This window comes from Buteo buteo, chromosome 9, assembly GCF_964188355.1.
Source record: "Buteo buteo chromosome 9, bButBut1.hap1.1, whole genome shotgun sequence".
Lineage (NCBI taxonomy): Eukaryota > Metazoa > Chordata > Aves > Accipitriformes > Accipitridae > Buteo > Buteo buteo.
Window position 1 is genome coordinate 7,003,987 of NC_134179.1, and position 18,683 is coordinate 7,022,669.

The window sequence follows — 18,683 nt, forward strand, 5'->3', positions numbered from 1 at the left end:
CCTTGATTCAGCTGTTCAAACACTTCTGTGGGCCCCATCAAATGTTCAAAAAGTGCAGGTTAAACTTTGGGAATAAATTGCTGAAAGATAAAGATCTTTCCATTGCATTTTAAGAACAGGCTAGGTGAGGGTCTGTAAGACTACCAAACGCTGGGTCTTTTTGCCCTTTTTTCTGTAATGATATTTCTGGGTTCAAAAGGGATTTTCCTTGTAGAGGCAGAGACATTAGAAGTTACTGGGGGGGAATTAAGGCTCTTCCCACCTGAGGGGTGAGGTGCAAAGGAATTTTTAACTCAAGGTGGGATTGTGGGAGAAAGCCTCCTGCATAAATGAGTAGGTGGGGTATGGAGCTGAGATGGGAAGAAAGGGGATGGTGCTGGAAGAAGGAAATGAGGTGACAAATCTGAAGAGGAAAGAAAAAGATAGGCAGGCATAATGTCTTAATACTGTCTAGCTCTACACCAGATTACTACTCCAATACTCATTCTCTCCCTGAGAGTAGGTCTTGGGTTTGATGACCTCAGGCCTAACTGTGTCCTCCTTCTTTGGCAGCAGCTGTCAGAGAAGAAAGAAGAGGCGTGGTGCGGAGCAGCGAGGCAAGCGTGAGCAAGAAGAGGAGCAGCGTCGGGCTGAAGAGGGGGAAAGAGAAAGGCCCTCTGGGCAAAGGGGCCTCCCTGTTGTCACCAGGGCGTGGTCACGTAAGAGCACCGCGGGCACCTTTGGGGTGCCCTGGCTGGCTGGCTGCCTGCCTTTGTGCTGGGTGACCTCCCTGTAACCAGGGCTCAGTCTTTGCTTTCATCGTCGTTGACCTTTTGCCGTCTTGCTCCTTTGGCTGCCCAGATGTCCTGGTTTCAGCTCGGATAGAGTTAACTGTCTTCCTAGTAGCTGGTACAGGGCTATGTTTTGAGTTCAGTATGCGAAGAATGTTGGTAACACTGATGTTTTCAGTTGTTGCTAAGTAGTGTTTAGACTAAAGTCAAGGATTTTTCAGTTTCTCATGCCCAGCCAGCAAGAAAGCTGGAGGGGCACAAGAAGTTGGCACCGGACACAGCCAGAGCAGCTGACCCAAACTGGCCAACAGTGTATTCCATACCATGGGACGTCCCATCTAGTATAGGAACAGGGAAGTGGGGGCAGGGAATCGCTGCCCGGGGACTAGCTGGGTGTTGGTCGGTGGGTGGTGAGCAATTGCCCTGAGCATCATTTGTACATTCCAATCCTTTTATTACTACTGTTGTCATTTTATTAGTGTTATCATTATCATTATTAGTTTCTTCTTTTCTGTTCTACTAAACCGTTCTTATCTCAACCCACGAGTTTTACTTCTTTTCCCGATTTTCTCCCCCATCCCACTGGATGGGGGGGAGTGAGTGAGCCGCTGCGTGGTGCTTAAGTGCTGGCTGGGGTTAAACCATGACACCAGAGAGAGTGGCAACCCTGTAAGGAGGGTGAGAGCCACCGTCTCCGCACCCAAGGGGGAAATGGAGCTCTCTGGACCCCAAGCCTGCCCTGTAAGCAGGGGAGGGCTTTTTCCCCATGCCCCCCTCCTCTGGCCCCAGCAGCTTTCTGCCTGCTGGCAGCCCCCCCCCGGAGTTGGGGCGTGTCATGGCATTTGCCCTTTGGCCACCCGTGAAGCCCCTTGGCATGTTGAGGCTCCTCTGGCCTCCATGCAGCCCAGGGGGCAGGTCTGAGGCTCTCCTCTCCTGCTCGGGGGTAGGGATGGCTCCCCAGAGCTTGACTGCACAGAGCTTGCTTTTTCTTCTGGGAAGTTCTCTTTGTGTGTCCTTGTCTTTGTCGGTGTGAGTGAGCGAGTGAGCTTGTCCTTTAGGCCCCCGTTAAAATCGCTGCAGCTTAGCTTAGGTTAGCTTAGTTTAGTTTAGCTTAGCTTAGCTTAAGCTTCCCAGGAGGGAAAGAAGGGCTCTGTGCAGCAGTGGGGGGTCCCCTCTGAGCCCGCGAGTGGAGGGAGAGTCCGGGCTTGCCCCTTCTTTCTAAGGACAGAGCGAAGCCGCCTTGTCGTAGCGCGGGCAGCGCGACCTGCCTGTAGTCCGGGCCTGGGTCTCTGCCTGCCTGGCTACCTGTCCTGCTGGTGACCTGCCAGTGTGACAGCCCTGTACTCGGGGCATGACAGCCCTGTACTCGGGGCGTGTGTGACGAGCCGTGGAGCCCTCTGTCCCCAGGAGCAGCCCGCCCTCCCTGTAAGCAGGGCTGGGGAGGCTGCCCTAGCCAGGTACCAGGAGCGAGCCCTCCCTCGCCCTTTAGAGGGTGCAGGTTGAGGATGCGCTGTGCCGGAGGGCGCAGTCCCGCCTTTGGCGCTGCTTTTGGCTGGGGCGACCTCCCCGCAGTTGGGGTCGAGGTCGCTCCCTGGGCTCCTGAAGACGTGGTGTTGCGGACCTCAGTCTCTGGAAGGACATGTTCTGGAGGAGCATCTTCTCCTAAAGCAGTTTTTGCCACTGGCCTTTTCCCATTTGCTTAATATTATGTTTACTCAGTAAACTATTTTGTCCAACTCTGTTTCACTTCTACCTACTCTTATGCACAGCTCTGCTTTAACTTGCTCTGCATCCTATTTTAACTGTGCATTAGCCCTTGGAGTCTTTGCAGTTGCAAGGCTAGTGTGTGTTCGTCCCGGGTGTTTGCAAGGGGAATCCTCAGGGATGAAGTGGCAGTTTCCAAAGAGGCGTTTGGTGGTTGCTGTACTCATTTTGGCTAGGGTAGAGTTTCATAGTTTGTATAGGGCTAGGTTTTGGATTTGTGCTGAAAACAGTGTTGATAACATGGGGATGTTTTAGCAGTTCCTGAGAGATCAAAGCTCTCAGACTACCCTGCCAGCAAGTAGGCTGGGCGTGAGCAGGAAGTTGGAAGGGGACGCAGCTGGGGCAGCTAACCCCAACTGCCCAAAGGGATATTCCATATCATATGACATCATGCTCAGCAATAAATGCTGGGGGAAGGAGGAGGAAGGGGGGGGATCTTCAGAGTGATGGTGTTTGTTTTCCTCTGTTACCGTTACACTGCTTTTCTGGAGATGGCTGAACACCTGCCTGCCGATGGGAAGTGGTGAACAAATTCCTTGTTTTGCTTTGCTTACGTGTGCAGCTTTTGCTTTAACTATTAAACTGTATCTCAACCCATGAGTTTTCTCACTTTTACCCTTCTGATTCTCTCCCACCGGGGGGGAGTGAGTGAGCAGCTGTGTGGTGTTTAGCTGCCTAGTGGGGTTACCACAGGGACAGCACAGCATTGCTGTAGGAGTAATTTATGTAGTTTGTGTTTAGATTGAGTTGTAGCTGTCAGGGTGCTAGTTCAGGGTGAGTAGGTGCAGACATGACCTATTAGGGACAGAGTTGCGGTTGCATGTGTTGTGCAATGGAAGTGGTGTCCAGAGCAAACTGAAGCTGGGTTTTTGAATGCAGCCAAGGCCCCAGCCCTCCCTGGCTGTCTCAGCCTCTGCTCTTCTGGTGCATTGCGGCATTTTTTTTTGTCCCTGGTAGCAGTGGACATTGTTTCTGAAACCCCTCTGCTAATTGTCTAGGACCATAGATGTGTTTTATTACCATTTTTATTATGCTGGGTGAGAGAAAGGAAACATTTTCTCTCACATTATAGTATCAGAGAAATATAATTTCTTGTGATATGTATTTAATCTGTATCTTTTCTTGAAAGCAGTTCTGTTTCCAGTTCATGCAGACTGGCATCTGAGATTCTTGGATAAGGTTACCTGTTGTGTTTTCTATCCATTGGAAAATTCTTTTTATAATATTTAGCCCTGTGAGTAGTGGAACATCTTGTGCCTGAATTTCTGTGACTTTATTTTGTGATTTATAGTAGTGCAGATGCATTCATGCTACCAGGTTTATTCCAGCGAGAGCTGGCAGCTGGGTTGTCTGCACTTCTACTACTCTGTTCATTTTCTGAAGTCCATCAATGAGCATGCTATCTTCCATGTAGTTAGGAGTTTGTCAGTTTTATTTGAAATTGGGCCACTGGGGCTGTATGTGTGTTAGGAAGAAAAAAGTGGACAGATAACTACTCTCTTACTGCAGGTTGATAGAGCCCACCTAAAAGAGCACTCCAAAGGTGTTTGTGCTCGGGGTTGGGACTTGCAAATACAGGGCTGGGACCACTGGTTTCAAAGTTACAATAATAATTTTCATAGCTGTGGAGTTTGCCTAGAAGTGAAAAGGGAGAAAGTACCAGAAAAGCTCTTGTCTGCAAAGCTTTGAAGTCAGAATAACAGAAAATAGATCACCCTGTTCATCACTACGTCACAGCCACGGATCTCTGAATATTGATATTTGCTTCTTTTAGATGGGCTGCTTTCTGCCTTTTCAACATGACTTCAGGTATCTGCCTCATGATGTTGTCTGCTACGCATGATCCCTGCCACTTAGAGGGATACTTTCCTGCCTGAGGGGAGCACACAGGTAGAGCACCAATTTCAGAAGTACTGCTTGCAACATGTTTTCCTTGGTGTTCCATTGCTTTTGGTACACAGCACTTCTTTTGATCACCAAACAGAGATTTGTAAAGAGAGCAAAAACTCATACACCACATTTCCTCTGTAGAAGGACTCAATTCTGTGCACTGGCTCACTTACAAGGCAGCAGAGGCAATTGACGGTAGTGCAGAAAACACAGTGCAGTTTGTGGTTTGTACAAAGCTTAGCTGAGCATATATCTTAATGAACTACATGTTGCCCTTTGAAAAGGGCATTTGCATCTTTCTTGAAGTAAATAAACCAGAAAGATGACTCATAAATTGCAGGAAATAAAACTATTCCTTTTATTTCAGAAGCTGGCAATGGGGAAAAGATGTAGGGGATTACATCAAAGCAAAACTGCATCCCTCAAGTTTCACAAGTCCCCAGTGAGAATGCAGCTTTCTCTATTGCAGGCACAAGCAACTGCTTGAAAGGGTTCTCAGAAAGCTACAGTAAAATGCAGAATGGAGTACTGTCCCTGGAGTCATTTAGGAATGATGAAATAACATGGTATCTACTGTTCCAGAACACTGTTCCCTCAGATGCAGCAATATCCTCTGGATTGAACTGTTACTGATCAGAGTGATCATGTCTGAAATAGTGAGTACTGGCAAATACAGCCTACAGCCACATGATGAGGTACTGGGCAAAAGAAATACAACACTCAAAATTAAACCTTCCTCCATATCCCAGTTTTCTCTGCACTGCATCTGCTTTCTAGAATAGTCTCTTCTGTTTGCTTTAGCCCTCACATTAGCTCTGCGCTTTTTCCAGAGAAACCTGATATTGCCTAAGCTTCTTGATAAATTAACCTTTGGCCCAGAAGTTTGGCAGCATTCCTTACTGTTTGACTGACCTGTTATCTATCTTGTGTCTTTTGGTGTCCCATTTTTAGACAGAAGTGATGGTGACCACAGACTGTGGTGGTTTGGTTTTGTTTAGGTTTTTTTTAAATATAAGGTTTCTTCTTTTATATCAAAGAATTCAGAAAATCTCCCTTAAAACAGAGGGCTCATGTTAGAGTGGTAGTCTGATTGTACTCTTGCGGAGAAGAAACAAGATACAAAAAGCCTGCTACAATTTAAAAGAAAGCTATTTTCCCGAGTGCAGGATTCCAGCTTGTCATTAGATTAAAAACCATACATATAAAAGGCTTGGAATTGTATTTCAAAGTGAAATTTTGACTTGACATTTCTGAGCCTTGTAACTCTGTACCTAAAAAATGACACCAGCACTTTTCATCTGCCTTTAACATTGGTTTTATACCAATAATTACCACCACCTTGTAATTAGCTGAGTGTTCTGAATCTCTCTGCCTGTCATCACATAAATCAGGTTGTTCCCATGAAAGTGTGAGCATTCATGTTTCTTATTTGCCTGAAGTCTCTGAGTCTTCCTTTCTTGATTCAAATGCTTGTTGGTAAGACCATTGCATACAAAGCAGCAATCATCAAAACTTCCTAGGTGTCACCATCTGAGCTGTAATTCTTGTTAAACTCATTCAGGGATATTTCATCTTTATGATTTTATGGAGGATGGAGATAAGGAAAGTTACAAATGAAAACTCAGATTCCTAGACTATATATTTTTATCTGCACTGCAGATTTTTTTTTTTTTTATGCCCTTTGTGTATTTCTTCCCAGGGTCCCCCTGTATTTACCATTGACACCAGCCTGACCTGCCAGGTTCAGTGTCCTGATTACTACAAAACAAGATGAGCAATAAGCAGCAGAAATTGTCTTGTTTCCTACATGTTTGTGCCTCATGGTTAGGTTCTTGACTACCTGAGAAGGTTTGTGCTCTGAGAGAGGATTCCTCTGTGACAGAGAGTTTTGCGCTGACCTCTCCCCAGGGGTGCACTGATGTCCAGCAATACCACTGAATTCATGAAGTACCTTTTTTTTCTACCGGGATGCTAATTTGGGGCACTCTTCTTTACTCAGCTTCATACTTTCATAAAATGTATAGAAATACACTCTCTTTGAGAACCCTTTCCATCTGTCAAGCTTGTTTGAAGTTGGCTGAAGGGGTCAGAGATTGCTAGAGTGAACTAAAACTCCATTTTTTGGATGGACTCGTGGGCAGCCAGATCACATTTTCTGTGGAAGCTGGGGAGAGAGGGGAAAAAAACAAAAGGAAGAAAAACAATGGTAGGCCTTGAAACAAATAAAGTTAACGTCTATCCAATGTTTCGCTGCCCAAATTGGAGGAGTGGGCAAGTAATATTTGATACATTTCCAAGGGTGATATGAGAATTAATTAGTTCTTACAGAACCAGAAGTAATTCTCACTGTCCCTATTTACATCCTAATTAAGTAGCATTGTCAAAGATGGCTCATCTGCACTCTTGGTTAGACAAGCTCATTGTTTGAATGTGACATAGTAGCTTACGCATTTCATATATCACTAAATGCATTGCTTCCTGCTCTGTCTTAATTTGCAGTGCCTTTCTGGATTCCTTTTGAAGAGATGGAATTATGAGCATCTGAGACAAGTCCTAGAATGATTTCTCAAGAGATTGGAAGATAGCTACATATAACTTAGCCTTGAAAGAGGAGTTTACTTGGATTGTTCAAGATGACATTAATTCAGCTAGATCTGTTTCCAAAGGACTTACCAGTGTAGTTCTTCTCATGCAATCTTACTTTTAAACTGATCTTCAAAGGATTTTGCTCCCTTAAATGGGAAAATAGAAAAAAACCTTTTTCAAGTGTAGTTTTTAATTATGCTTCTAATTAGGGGGAAAAACTGTCATGGAAATTATGCCTTTGAATTGTCACACACAGAAAATTAAGTGCCAAGTTCATGGTCTTATTGTTGCTGCTTTTGCCTTACAATTTGGATCACTCTTATGCATAGAGCATTTTGTTGTGCTAATGTAGCCTGTAAAATGCAAAATACCTGTGCTCAGGATCTGGAGATGCTCTGAGGGAAATTCAAAGCAGAGGATACAAAACCTGTGCCTTCTTTCCACCTAGCCTCTTCCATTATTGAGGACATAAAAGCTACTTATTGTGTATGTATCTAAATTTGAAGGACCTTTGTTAGCGGAAGAAAAACCCCATCTTAAATAGAGCTTAGGCTATATTTTGGCTCTGCTTATGACGCTACTCCACATAGCATCTGGCTTCCAGCAACCTCTTGTTCTAAATGTCCTCTTACTTGGCTGTTCCTTCTGTAGCTTTGTGAAAACAAAAGGTATGGGGTCGTGGTTTTACCACTCAGCCTCTTTGGACACTGAACTAAAAGGTTTCTCTTCAACCTTCCCAATGCTGCCTTTCCATTTAAGGCAGCACTGCAGAGAGCAAAGTTTGCTGGTGGGCCTATAGGAAACCTCAGAGCAGGGCAATCACAGCTCTCCATTCTCCCTGCAGGATGCAGCCCCGATTAACCACCAGGATGTCTTCTAAGCCCTCCTGTCATAAAAACGGTGCTTGTTTCAATGAGGTAAAAATATATGTCCTATAGTAGATTTTCTGCGTGAAGTTCTTCATTTGGGATATGGTTGAAATTATGTAGCTGATCATGCAGCTTTAATTGCCGCAGTAGGTTACACCTGTGGGTGTCAGCTACCTAGTAGCTTCCCAGGTGAAGTCAACACATGTCCAGATTCGCTGTGTCAAAAACGTCATTCTGCAAAGAGAGATGCAATTATGTCTGACACCAGTGTGCCGTATCAGAGAACTCCTATGTGCTATATGGACTCTGAAAGCAATAATGGTAGGTTGGGCATGCAATACAGTAGCCCTTGGTTTTAGCACTCTAGCTCCTGTTATAAATTTTAGCCAGGCCTAAGTAGCTCCCTTCTCAAACCAAACCTGATATTGAGGAAGAACAATTCCAGAAGTAGGATCTGCAACACAGAGCTAAGATCTTTTCTTTAAGACCTTAGGGGACCTGAAAGTTAATCTTTTGCTTTAATAATAGCAAATCAAAGACCTAGCAGTTAAGCTTAATGACAGTCTGGGTCTTTTCCTAGAGTCTACAGAGCTTTTCACCCTTGTATCTCCATTCATCCTTTGAAGAATGAGTGATAGGTTGCTGGGTGCCAATGGATCCTTTATACAAACCTCAAAGTGTCAGGACCGTTGGAAGCTTTTCCTTGGAATCGTTCCCAGAGTGTCAGGTAACATGACAAGGTGCTGAGTTTGACTGTTACTGGGGAGGGCTGCTGAGGAAGTTTTCTCCTCACAATAATCAGTCTTTGCATTTGAAAGGCATGCTAGGGTTGAAGCTGCAGCCTTTGCTTGTTTTCAGGGCATGCATGAAGGGGTTACAGGGCTTGGATGCTCATCCCTAACATGCGCATTTGTCTCTCCACTGGGAATCTCTGCAAAGTTCAGTAAGAGACTCACTTGCCTCTGTTTACAAAGAGCTCACCTTCTGTGATAAGCCCAAGCTTCCATCCCTTAGGAGACTCTCATTCCTGTTAAATAAAAGCCGGTAAAGGTCAATGCTGCTTGCCAGATTAGTTAGGTTGGAGCTTGCAGGATTTTGCCCAAGAGGCAGGAGTTGACTTTGGGTCTCCTGCGTTTGAGGCCAAGATCCCAGAGACCAGGCTTTTCTTTTATTCTCTTAAGTTTTGTTGAAACTCACAGTTGAACTCTAAAAACAAGCATATTTAGGAAAAAACATCTTCTCAAGAACATCCCAACCATCTCCATTTACTAATTATTCCCCCCTCCATTACTAGCAAAGGGTTTTTCATGAGTTAGTAAATCAGATTTAATAGGCAAATTGGTGCTTGGAGATTATCTGCACATTTTTTTTCCTTTTATTTTGCATTCATTTCAGGCTTATCCATCAAGTCTGCAGAGTGTATCACTGCTGCAATCAGAATACTTATGTTATTAAAAAAGAGAAGGATTTAACTGCTAATTGCACAGACATATTCTGTAGTGTGCATCTCACATGTAATTTAGATTAAATCAGCAGATAAATATGATAACAAGCTGCTTTTTATTGAACCAACAAACAAGAAAACTGTCTTTAGGAGCTGGCTGCAAAGCTGTGTGAGCAGTCAGCACTGACTGGACAAATACTAACCTGGCTGAAAATTTTAGGCAAGCCTCCACAAGTTCTGTGTGAGAGTGCGCTATTCCTTGCTACTTTGGACATGTCTTTCCAGGCTTGACAATTTTTCCTTGCAGACAACTTTATTTCTCTATGGTGTTAGCATTGTTGTTATCAACGGGGAATGGTGGAAGGGATGTCTGGAAGAACTGCTCTTCCTTTGGACTGCATGGGTTTGGGCCATCATCAAGTTGAAGCTCTTGGGCTGTTAGTGAAGGTTCAGGAAATAGCCTGCTGCGTGATGTTCCTAGGTGTACTGCTGGATACCACAAGAAGTCATCTTCTGCTAATCCCTGAGAAATCTCCCCTCACTCAACTGTTTACAGAAGAGACTGGCCAGCTTACAGCTACATTAGGTGATAGAGATACTCATGCTAAAGAGCTCTTTGGTAGGTGATTTCATACCATTCATTATCAAGAAGTTGGTGCTTCTGTTTAGAGAACAGGAGATCTGAGCTGATTTGATAGTCAGTTCTCGGTTCTGCTGCTAACTTCACATCTGGTCTTGGGAAAATCGGTGTCCCTTCAAACTTTGAGTTCCCAATATTAAAATAAGACAATGACAACAATGTTTCTGCCCTTCACTACAGGCCTGATCCTACAGAGACCTAGGCAGGAATAATCTCACTGGAGGTGAATCAATGCTTAGGCGGTAGAAGTTTGCTGCTTTACACTGCAGACTCTCCAAGAAATGGGGATGTTTTCTATTACGTGTCTGTACAGTACCCTGTAAAATGAGGCTTCATTTTCAGGTGGGAGCCTTGGTACTGCTGGTGTGCAACAGTCTGTAAATAGTGCAGAAAGCATCTGTTTTCTTAAGGAACTCGTATTCTATCCACAAGGGAAGCTGCTACCTTTATTTTATTCCTGTTCCTCTGTTAATGCTTCCCTGGTACTCAGTTTGCTCATGACCAGTACAGTTCATTGTCACAGGCAGAGTTCTTGTCTGGCTGCTGGGGTGTAACAAGGTAAGCAGGAGATTCTGTCAGGTAACTTTGCAGCACCTGGGATATCTCCAAGCATTTCTCCCTGTCTATAACCTCTTGGACTGCCTGTCTGTTGTGGTTCAACCTCAGCTGGTAACTAAGTGCCATGCCGCTGCTCACTTGCTCCCCCCCACCCAGTGGGAGGGGGGAGAGGATCGGGGAAAAAACAAGTAAAACTTGTGGGTTGAGATAAGAACAGTTTAATAGAACAGAAAGGAAGAAACTAATAATGATAATAATAATAAAATTACACTACTAATAAAAGGATTGGAATGTACAAAACAAGTGATGCACAGTGCAATTGCTCACCACTCGCCGACTGATACCCAGTTAGTTCCCAAGCAGTGATCTGCCCCCAGGCCAACTCCCCCCAGTTTATATACTGGGCATGATGTCACATGGTATGGAATATGCCTTTGGCCAGTTTGGGTCAGCTGTCCTAGCTGCGTCCCCTCCCAACTTCTTGTGCCCCTCCAGCCTTCTTGCTGGCTGGGCATGAGAAGCTGAAAAATCCTTAACTTGGTATAAACACTACTTAGCAAAAACTGAAACCATTGGTGTGTTATCAACATTATTCTCATACTGAACCCAAAACACAACACTGTACCAGCTACTAGAAAGAAAATTAACTCTATCCCAGCTGAAACCAGGACACTGTCCAGTTCACTTAATAAAACCAAAATCCCTTCCCCTGCTTTCTTCTGTCTCTGCTCTGCTTCTCTGTCCTCTCATCTTGCACCTGGCCTGTGGCTGTTGGAAAGTGCTATTGATCCTCAGATGGGTGAGCAGATTAGCCTATACTGATTCCAATACAAGTTCCAAAAAGCATACCCAACCTTGGAGACTGGTTATTCTGTGGGAAGGCAAGTAAAGAGAACAAATAAACGAACTCTGGCAAACAGGGCAACTGAAGAGTATGTTACCAGAAAAGCCAGTAGGCTGTTACCTGACAGAATGCCTGTTCCTGGCCAGGATTTAAGCAGATCTGAAATACTATGACATGGTATGCACAAGCAGTATCCTTCCATCTGTGACTCACCACCTAGAGTCTGTATGTGCCCTGCATCTCAACTACAGAATCATCTGATTCCAGCTTTTCTTTAGCATAAGGTCAGTACAAGATAATCTCTCCTCTGCATCCCCAAATACTCAGGTATTGTGTTCCTTGTTGGCACTAATAGTAACTTCTGAAGGCAGAAAAGAGGAACAGAAAGGCAAATGACCAGGGTGAATATTGCCCTGCCTTGCTTGAGCTCATGGAAAAGGACCTGCAAGGTCATAGAAAGCAAGGAATAAAGCTCCCATAACTTCCCTGGTAAAGCTGCCCTGGGGCATCAGTCAGTCCTGCTGCCCTATGGGTGGAGCAGTACTATGCATTGTGGGAGCCCAGACCCATCTCTATTCCCTGAGTGACCCCAGGCAGGCAAGTGTGAGCTGCAAGTGTTCAGCGCTGTTAGAGGCAGGTTCACGTAGTCCCTAGGCAGGCATCAGGTATCGGAGTTTGTTTCTGAAACAGTGGTCCTGGCTGTTACTGCTTTAGCTGCTTCTTGGTTTAATTAGGGGCTAGCAATGCTGCCTTCATGAACTGCTGTGGAAGAAGGAGCCTGCACTGAGCCATGACTTGGGTCAAGTAGGTTTGCTACCCTGCTCTGACACAGTCTTCTTCTGGGTTCTCTGCCCTGTCACTTAGTCCCTCTGTACCTTGGCTCTGAATTGATGAAGTAACAACAATGATCCTTTGTTCCTGTTGTAAATGAATGCTGTGCAGATGACAGACAAGGCTGTGAGGCACTGAGATGCTATGGTAACAGCTGGGTAAGTATCATAGATGAATGAAAATTGCTTTAGCGCTGCCATTGTTTGTTGGGAGATGAGATGCCCTATTTCCACTTTCCCAGTGTCCCTTGCATTAAGATGTGCCCATATATTATAAAAAGAAATCTCAATAACATTAAACAGTGCACATAAGAGGCTACATGAATATTGGTAGCAGGTGTCAATGAGCTTAATTAGAAGGGTACTTTCCTCTGATATTAGGACTCTAAACTAGGGACTTTTATTAACCCTGCAGCAGTCCACCTCTGCTCAGCATAATGAGCAGGCCATCAATGAAAAAATATCAGGTTGTGAAACCAATAATATAACTAATTCTAATTATAATTGCTGAAATGTGAAGCTATCCTGCAGCAGGGCATATGCAGTTTGTATGATTTAAAGTCATTACTGACTGCTCAGGGCACTTTTCTGCAGACATCTGCCAAACCACAGAGAAAGCAAGGAGTTAGCCGTGGAACTGCTATTTAGTAAGTGGTTCTTGCTTTTATCCGTGGAGTATGGCACTGCAGGCTGCTGCAGGCTCACGCTTGGCTCACTGGTCTGGCCAGCTGACACAGCAATAAAGCAGGAAAGTTGTCAGATTTCACCACAAAAATGTACATGTGAATGTATCAACATTGATGTCTTCCTACAGGTCCAGTCATTTCAGACGAAAGCGCAAACCCCTCTGCAACTGCAGGATTATTTAACCAGGGAAAGTTTTCCCTTGCCCTGCCAGTGGAGGACTGATGTATCTTGAAGCAGAGAGGTTGCTATCCCTTCTAAGTCATCCAAATTTTTAATCGATTTTCAGGGTGAGAAATGGTGCTCATCTGGACATACCATGTAATGTTCATTCCACAGCTTCGGCAGTTCCTATTCCCCACTTGCTCTACTTGTCCTGGACATGTGCTTGCATATAGCCAAGTAATAGTTGCTGATTGTCTCTTTTTCTCCTATTGGCTTTCCACCACCAGGGAAAAATATAAAAATCTACATCAGGATGGGAAGGGAACTAATCACTTAACAAGACCTAATTAGCAAGGGATTCTCACAGGGAAGTCTTCCCTGGGTAATAGGTACTCATTTTCAGCTGTGAATACAGGAAGACAGAATAGTTTTAAGAAGCTTAATCAAGTCCTTGCAAAATACTGCTAGCACCCAGTAGCCGAACCATACTTGAGCAGGGCTTGAGTGGGGAGGGTGAAAAGGAGGTATTTACAAAGAGTACTCAAAAAGCTCGCTAAGTATCTAATTAGACAGATTTCCACTAGTGGCTCTCCCAAGACCTGTTTTCTGGTCCTTTGGTAAACACTCAAAAAACAGCTGAGCAGTTTCAGCAGTTGCATTTTCGGGCAAGTTTCTTTCTTCTCCACTTGATGGGCAGGATCCTTCTGGACGGAAAACTGCCGCAGGAAGCTTCAGGACTGCAACCCAGGAGCGATAGGGAGCAGCCTCCAGTCTGACCAAGTCTGGGTAATCCTGAGCACAGCACAGTGTTGGGGAAAGGACAGGAGTCTGCTCTGCTGTCCTGCAGTAGAAATCAATGTATGCATTGCACCTGGAGCATAAATGATGCCACAGCTGTGCACAGAGCTTGAAGCTGTGTTTTGTGTGCTCTAACCCAGGTCTCTAGTATCTGGTCACATTTGTCTAACTTTGCACGCCAAAGAGGTTATTTTGGGGTGCAAGGCAAGGGCTACTGAAGGATTTGTCCCCAGCATCTCTTGCCCTCTGTGCTCATCATGCAAGTGCCAGATGCTGCTGTGTACAACAGTGTCTCTGATGCTATAACACAAACCCATTTTCTTTTGAAATATCATAGTCCGAATTGAATTAGCACCATGACTGCTCCTGTCCTAGCATGGACCACCCTCAAAATGTCAAACAGACAGAGGCAATTGTGAGGCTATACAGTGTCAGGCACAACAGAGCCACCGACCGTAGCCAAACCATTCATGTTTGCTTACTGATATAACAAGATACCCCACCTTTAAAATATTTTATGTGTGCTTCTACTCCCTGCAGAACAAACCCAGCAGCGTTAGAGCTGCAAAAGGCATGTGTGCTCCTGCAGCTCATGACTCTAACCCTGTGAGCGACTTATTCTGTTAACATGACAAACACATGCTGTAGAGGAACAGCACTAATTATGACCCTGTCACCTTCATCAGCTCCCCACTAATTGTTTTGGCTTTTTTTAATCTCAGAGCTTGGAGATGAAACACGATGTTTGGTTCTGCAAAGGAGTTGAAGAGAAAAGAGAAGAAAGAATTGCATTTTAAAATAGAAGCATCAGGTAGATCTTTCTGTTGGATTTGAAATTCAAATGACAGAAATTATAACTATTTTTTGGGTTATTAAAATAAGGCATGGGAAATTTTTAGAGGACTTTCTGGGACTGCCCATACTGACTCTCAGTCCACTGATCCACCTTGTTTTGTGCTCAGATAATGCTCCCAGCCCAGAAGAAGGGTTCTCTGTGTCATGTCATAATAAAACTTTCCCAAATCTCTCCAGGCATTGTCAGACAGTTCAAAACCTTGCCAGTAATAACTCTCTTTCTAGATTTTGAGGATGAAGGGTGATATCTCCTGGTCATGAGCTCTGTGGATCTTGGAAGAACAAAGATTAGGATTCAAGCCTGCAGTCTGCAGGAAAAAAACATGGCTTTTGTTCCTCCTACCCCCCAAAACAGCAAGTCAATGGAACAGCATCTGAATTTTCTGCTGGACATTTCCTGAGAGCGATGTGCAGCTGCTCAAGACTATCTAACACCTATGTGCAAGCCAAAGACCAAACACCTCATGAAGTGAAAATCAGTACTAAGATTTATTTAGGCGTGACACTCATGTTCAAAAGTCTTCCCAGGTGCCCTTTGGAAAGAACTGCATACGAGAACAGTCATCTTGCCACAGTGGGCAGATTCTGTTGCTGTACCAAGACCAGAGTGTAAACATGCCAGACAGTAGCCATTATATTGACTTTCATGGCTCAGAAATGTTTTGAAAATTAGCTCTAAGAATTGTATGAAATAAGGGAACTCTGAAAACTGTTAGTAAACCTTGCAGGGTATTATTCTACCCAGGGATAGCCCTTGAGGCAGAGATATTTTCAACTACTTGACAATGGCAATGAGAATGTTACTGCCACTGAGAAAGCAGCAATGTTTCCAAAGCAGCCGAGTGTGGTATAGATCAGTCTGCAATAGTGCTCAGCTCATACTGGAAATGTTTACATAGAGTGAGGTTGTTTTTATTTTCAGCTGTTCTGTGGTTTGCTCATCTGGGAGTTTGTTTCCTTTTTCCCTGGTTGAATCTGCAAAACATTTTATGTCATGTCAAGGCTTTAACTTGTGTTCTGGTTTGTTTTATGCAAGCCTCTAAAAGCTCATTGCAGCTACAGTTGGAGAAAACCATAGATATCATCACCCAGTGCTCCAAAGAGCTACTGCAGAAATGTGGAGCATTTCTAAGAGCCATACAGCAAGATGTATGTGCAGAGCTTTCGACACCTGCCTTAGCAATACCACTTCCTCAGCCACCTACAAGCTCCCTCTTACGTGACCACCTTTGTCAGCACAGGTAGGCATGAAAGGTGCTGTTCCGCCTTCTCCAGGGCAAGTGGCAGGGCCCAGCAGACGGGATGGAGAAGGTGCCCACCTGACACAGACCTGCCATGGGACCTCGTCCACTTCAGCTCTCTGCACCTCTGCTTCTCCTCTAATCTTTTGGGCTGCCATGATCATTCAGGCTTTAAGTTCCCTGGAAGAGGAGCCTGTCTTTCTGCAGCTGCCCACTGCAGCAGCATTTCTGTGGTCCCTGTCATAAGACTTAGTGCAGCACCTTAGTTGTTCCTTACTGTGGGGCAAACTGAATGGGGGGATACCTTTCTTCTACAAGCTCATCAGCAAACAAATGTTAATCATGATTTGAAGGTGCCTTGCAAGGCTCCTTACTGACAATCCTTCGTAACCATTGAGCATTGATTTAATATATAGGCGTGCACCCCCACGATGGTGGGGTTTCATTTGCAAAGAGCAGCAGAGCAAAAATATCAGAGCAAGGCATGGCACTCTCCGCCCCCAAGAGATTTAGTGTAGCAAATGACTTAATGACTTAATTTGTATGTTCGGGTCTTGGTACAAACACTTACATGAAAAAAGTCCTAAGATGCCCACAAAGAAATGAAGCCAACTATATAAATAATGACAAAAGGCATAATTGTAATCTTCCTGTATGAAGCCACTCAGTCCAGGGCCTGATTTCCCATGGCTGCCTTGAATAATTTCCATGAGCAGTTGCTTCAGTAGCCTATGAAAGAAAATTAGCTTGGTACGTGAACACAGTTTTATGCAATTGGACATGTTTCTATTTTACCACATATTATAATCAAGAGGAAATGTTTATCTCTACTGAACTTTGCTTTGCGGAAACCTCTTGTTGAACTTGTAGCAGAGTTACCATTTTCAGAAACACTTCCCTTTAAAAGGAAGATGAAGGTGAGCTAGTATGGATGAAAGAAGAACACGTGTCCTTCCCTGTCGATCTCATGGTCTACAGCCAGGGGAGCTTTGGCAGCAAGAGGCCCGAAGAAGGTAACATATGAAAACATGTTCTGCTAGTTCTGCTGCTCTCAGACTATTTGTTATGTGCAGGACTGAGACTGGTTATTTTTAGCTGTCGCAAGGTATGCAAACAAAGGAATATCAGGATGTTGACTGGGAATCAGGAGAAGTGTCTCTGGATCCAAATGAAGAGGATCAGCCTGTGCTTCATGTGAATTGGGATGGTTTGGAGGCAGAGTCATGCATATACATGATTTGTTCTGCAACTGACGCACAGCAATCAAAAGCAAACTCATTTATATTTTAAAATCCGGACGTTAATTGTCAGCCCACGTTTATCTGTGTGTGTAGGCAGAAGGGAGAACTCTTCACCCAGCTGCATTTGGATGCTGGCTTTTGGGAGGGAAAGAATTGCTAAGAGCTGCCTCCATCCAAGGACTTGTGTAAAAAGTCTCAAGCCTAAAGGGAGTTGTTATCTTTCAGGAATCATCTTCCATCTAGCTAATTGCCTTGCTCAGGCAATGAGATATTTTGTCATGCCTCTGACTTGAAATTCAGATTCACCGGCCTTTCTCACTCCGGTCACTATCCCAGGCTAGCTTGTCTTAAGGTTTTATATTCAATTTTCCAATCTTTAAGTCCTGTCACACAGAGATGCATTGCCCTTCCTAGTCCCACGTTAAAGTATAATTCATCCTCTCTCCGTCACACACATGTGTGCACACACACACACACTCTTGCTTCTTCCTCCAGAGACTCAGATTTCCTGCACTATGTAGACAAAGCTGGTTTCACGTAGCTGTTTTCCTAGGACCTGCATGATGCTATGTCAGCATCACCTCACACAGCCCAGCTCCAAACCTGTCTGAATCGTATTAAACCCCCGGCCCAGGGACTTGAGTTGTGAGTCAGTAACATGAGGGGGAACTTACAGAGCCTGAGAGCAAGGGACCGATTGAGTCATTCATGATTTACCATCATAGGAACGTTTGGAGATGACGGGAAACTGTGATAAGTTGGGGGGAGACCTTGTCAAAGACTGATTACTAGAAAAGCAGGAGAAACAGGACCATTCAGAACATCATCTGCACTGTTAGTACAATAAGAGGTTCATTCTGCCTTGGAGTTCAGCTGGTTTTCTGTCTAATAGCAAGAGATGGGTGCATTTTCAAAATGTTTATTAAACATTTAAATCCTTCTGGTTTGGTCAGTATTTCAGTGGATTAGCAGAAACATGTACACCCTGGGATCACTGGTGTTTGTAGGTGGCCTTTTAACCTTTGTGAGTTTAAGCTTGTTTTTCTGTCTGAGGACCTGCTTTCTCTCTGAGATGCCATCTGGTGCCAGCAGCCCAGCTAATGTGTCTGCTGTGTGGGCACTCAAGGAACTGCAGTAACTGCCCTGCCACTCCCCTGCATTTCTAATCGTATATCCCTTTGCTGATCCAGTCTAATATCCACATGTTAGCACCAGATACAGCGGTGGAAATCTCTCTATTGCCACATGTCTTGTTCATAATGGGCCTTTTTCTCAGAAAGGCTGAAATGTAATTGAGTGAAATCTTCCAGCTGCTTTGATGCATTTCTACCAGGCGGTGCTAGAGATGTCAGCCTTTTCTTTCCCACACCACAGCCAAGCTGTTCGTGGAGGTTTCTTTTCATTTCCAGCTCAAAAGTGTAAGGACTGTCCTTCTACTTGCTTGGCATGGCAGATACTGAAAAGAAAAATCAGAACAACATGAAAAATGTATATTAAAATTCTC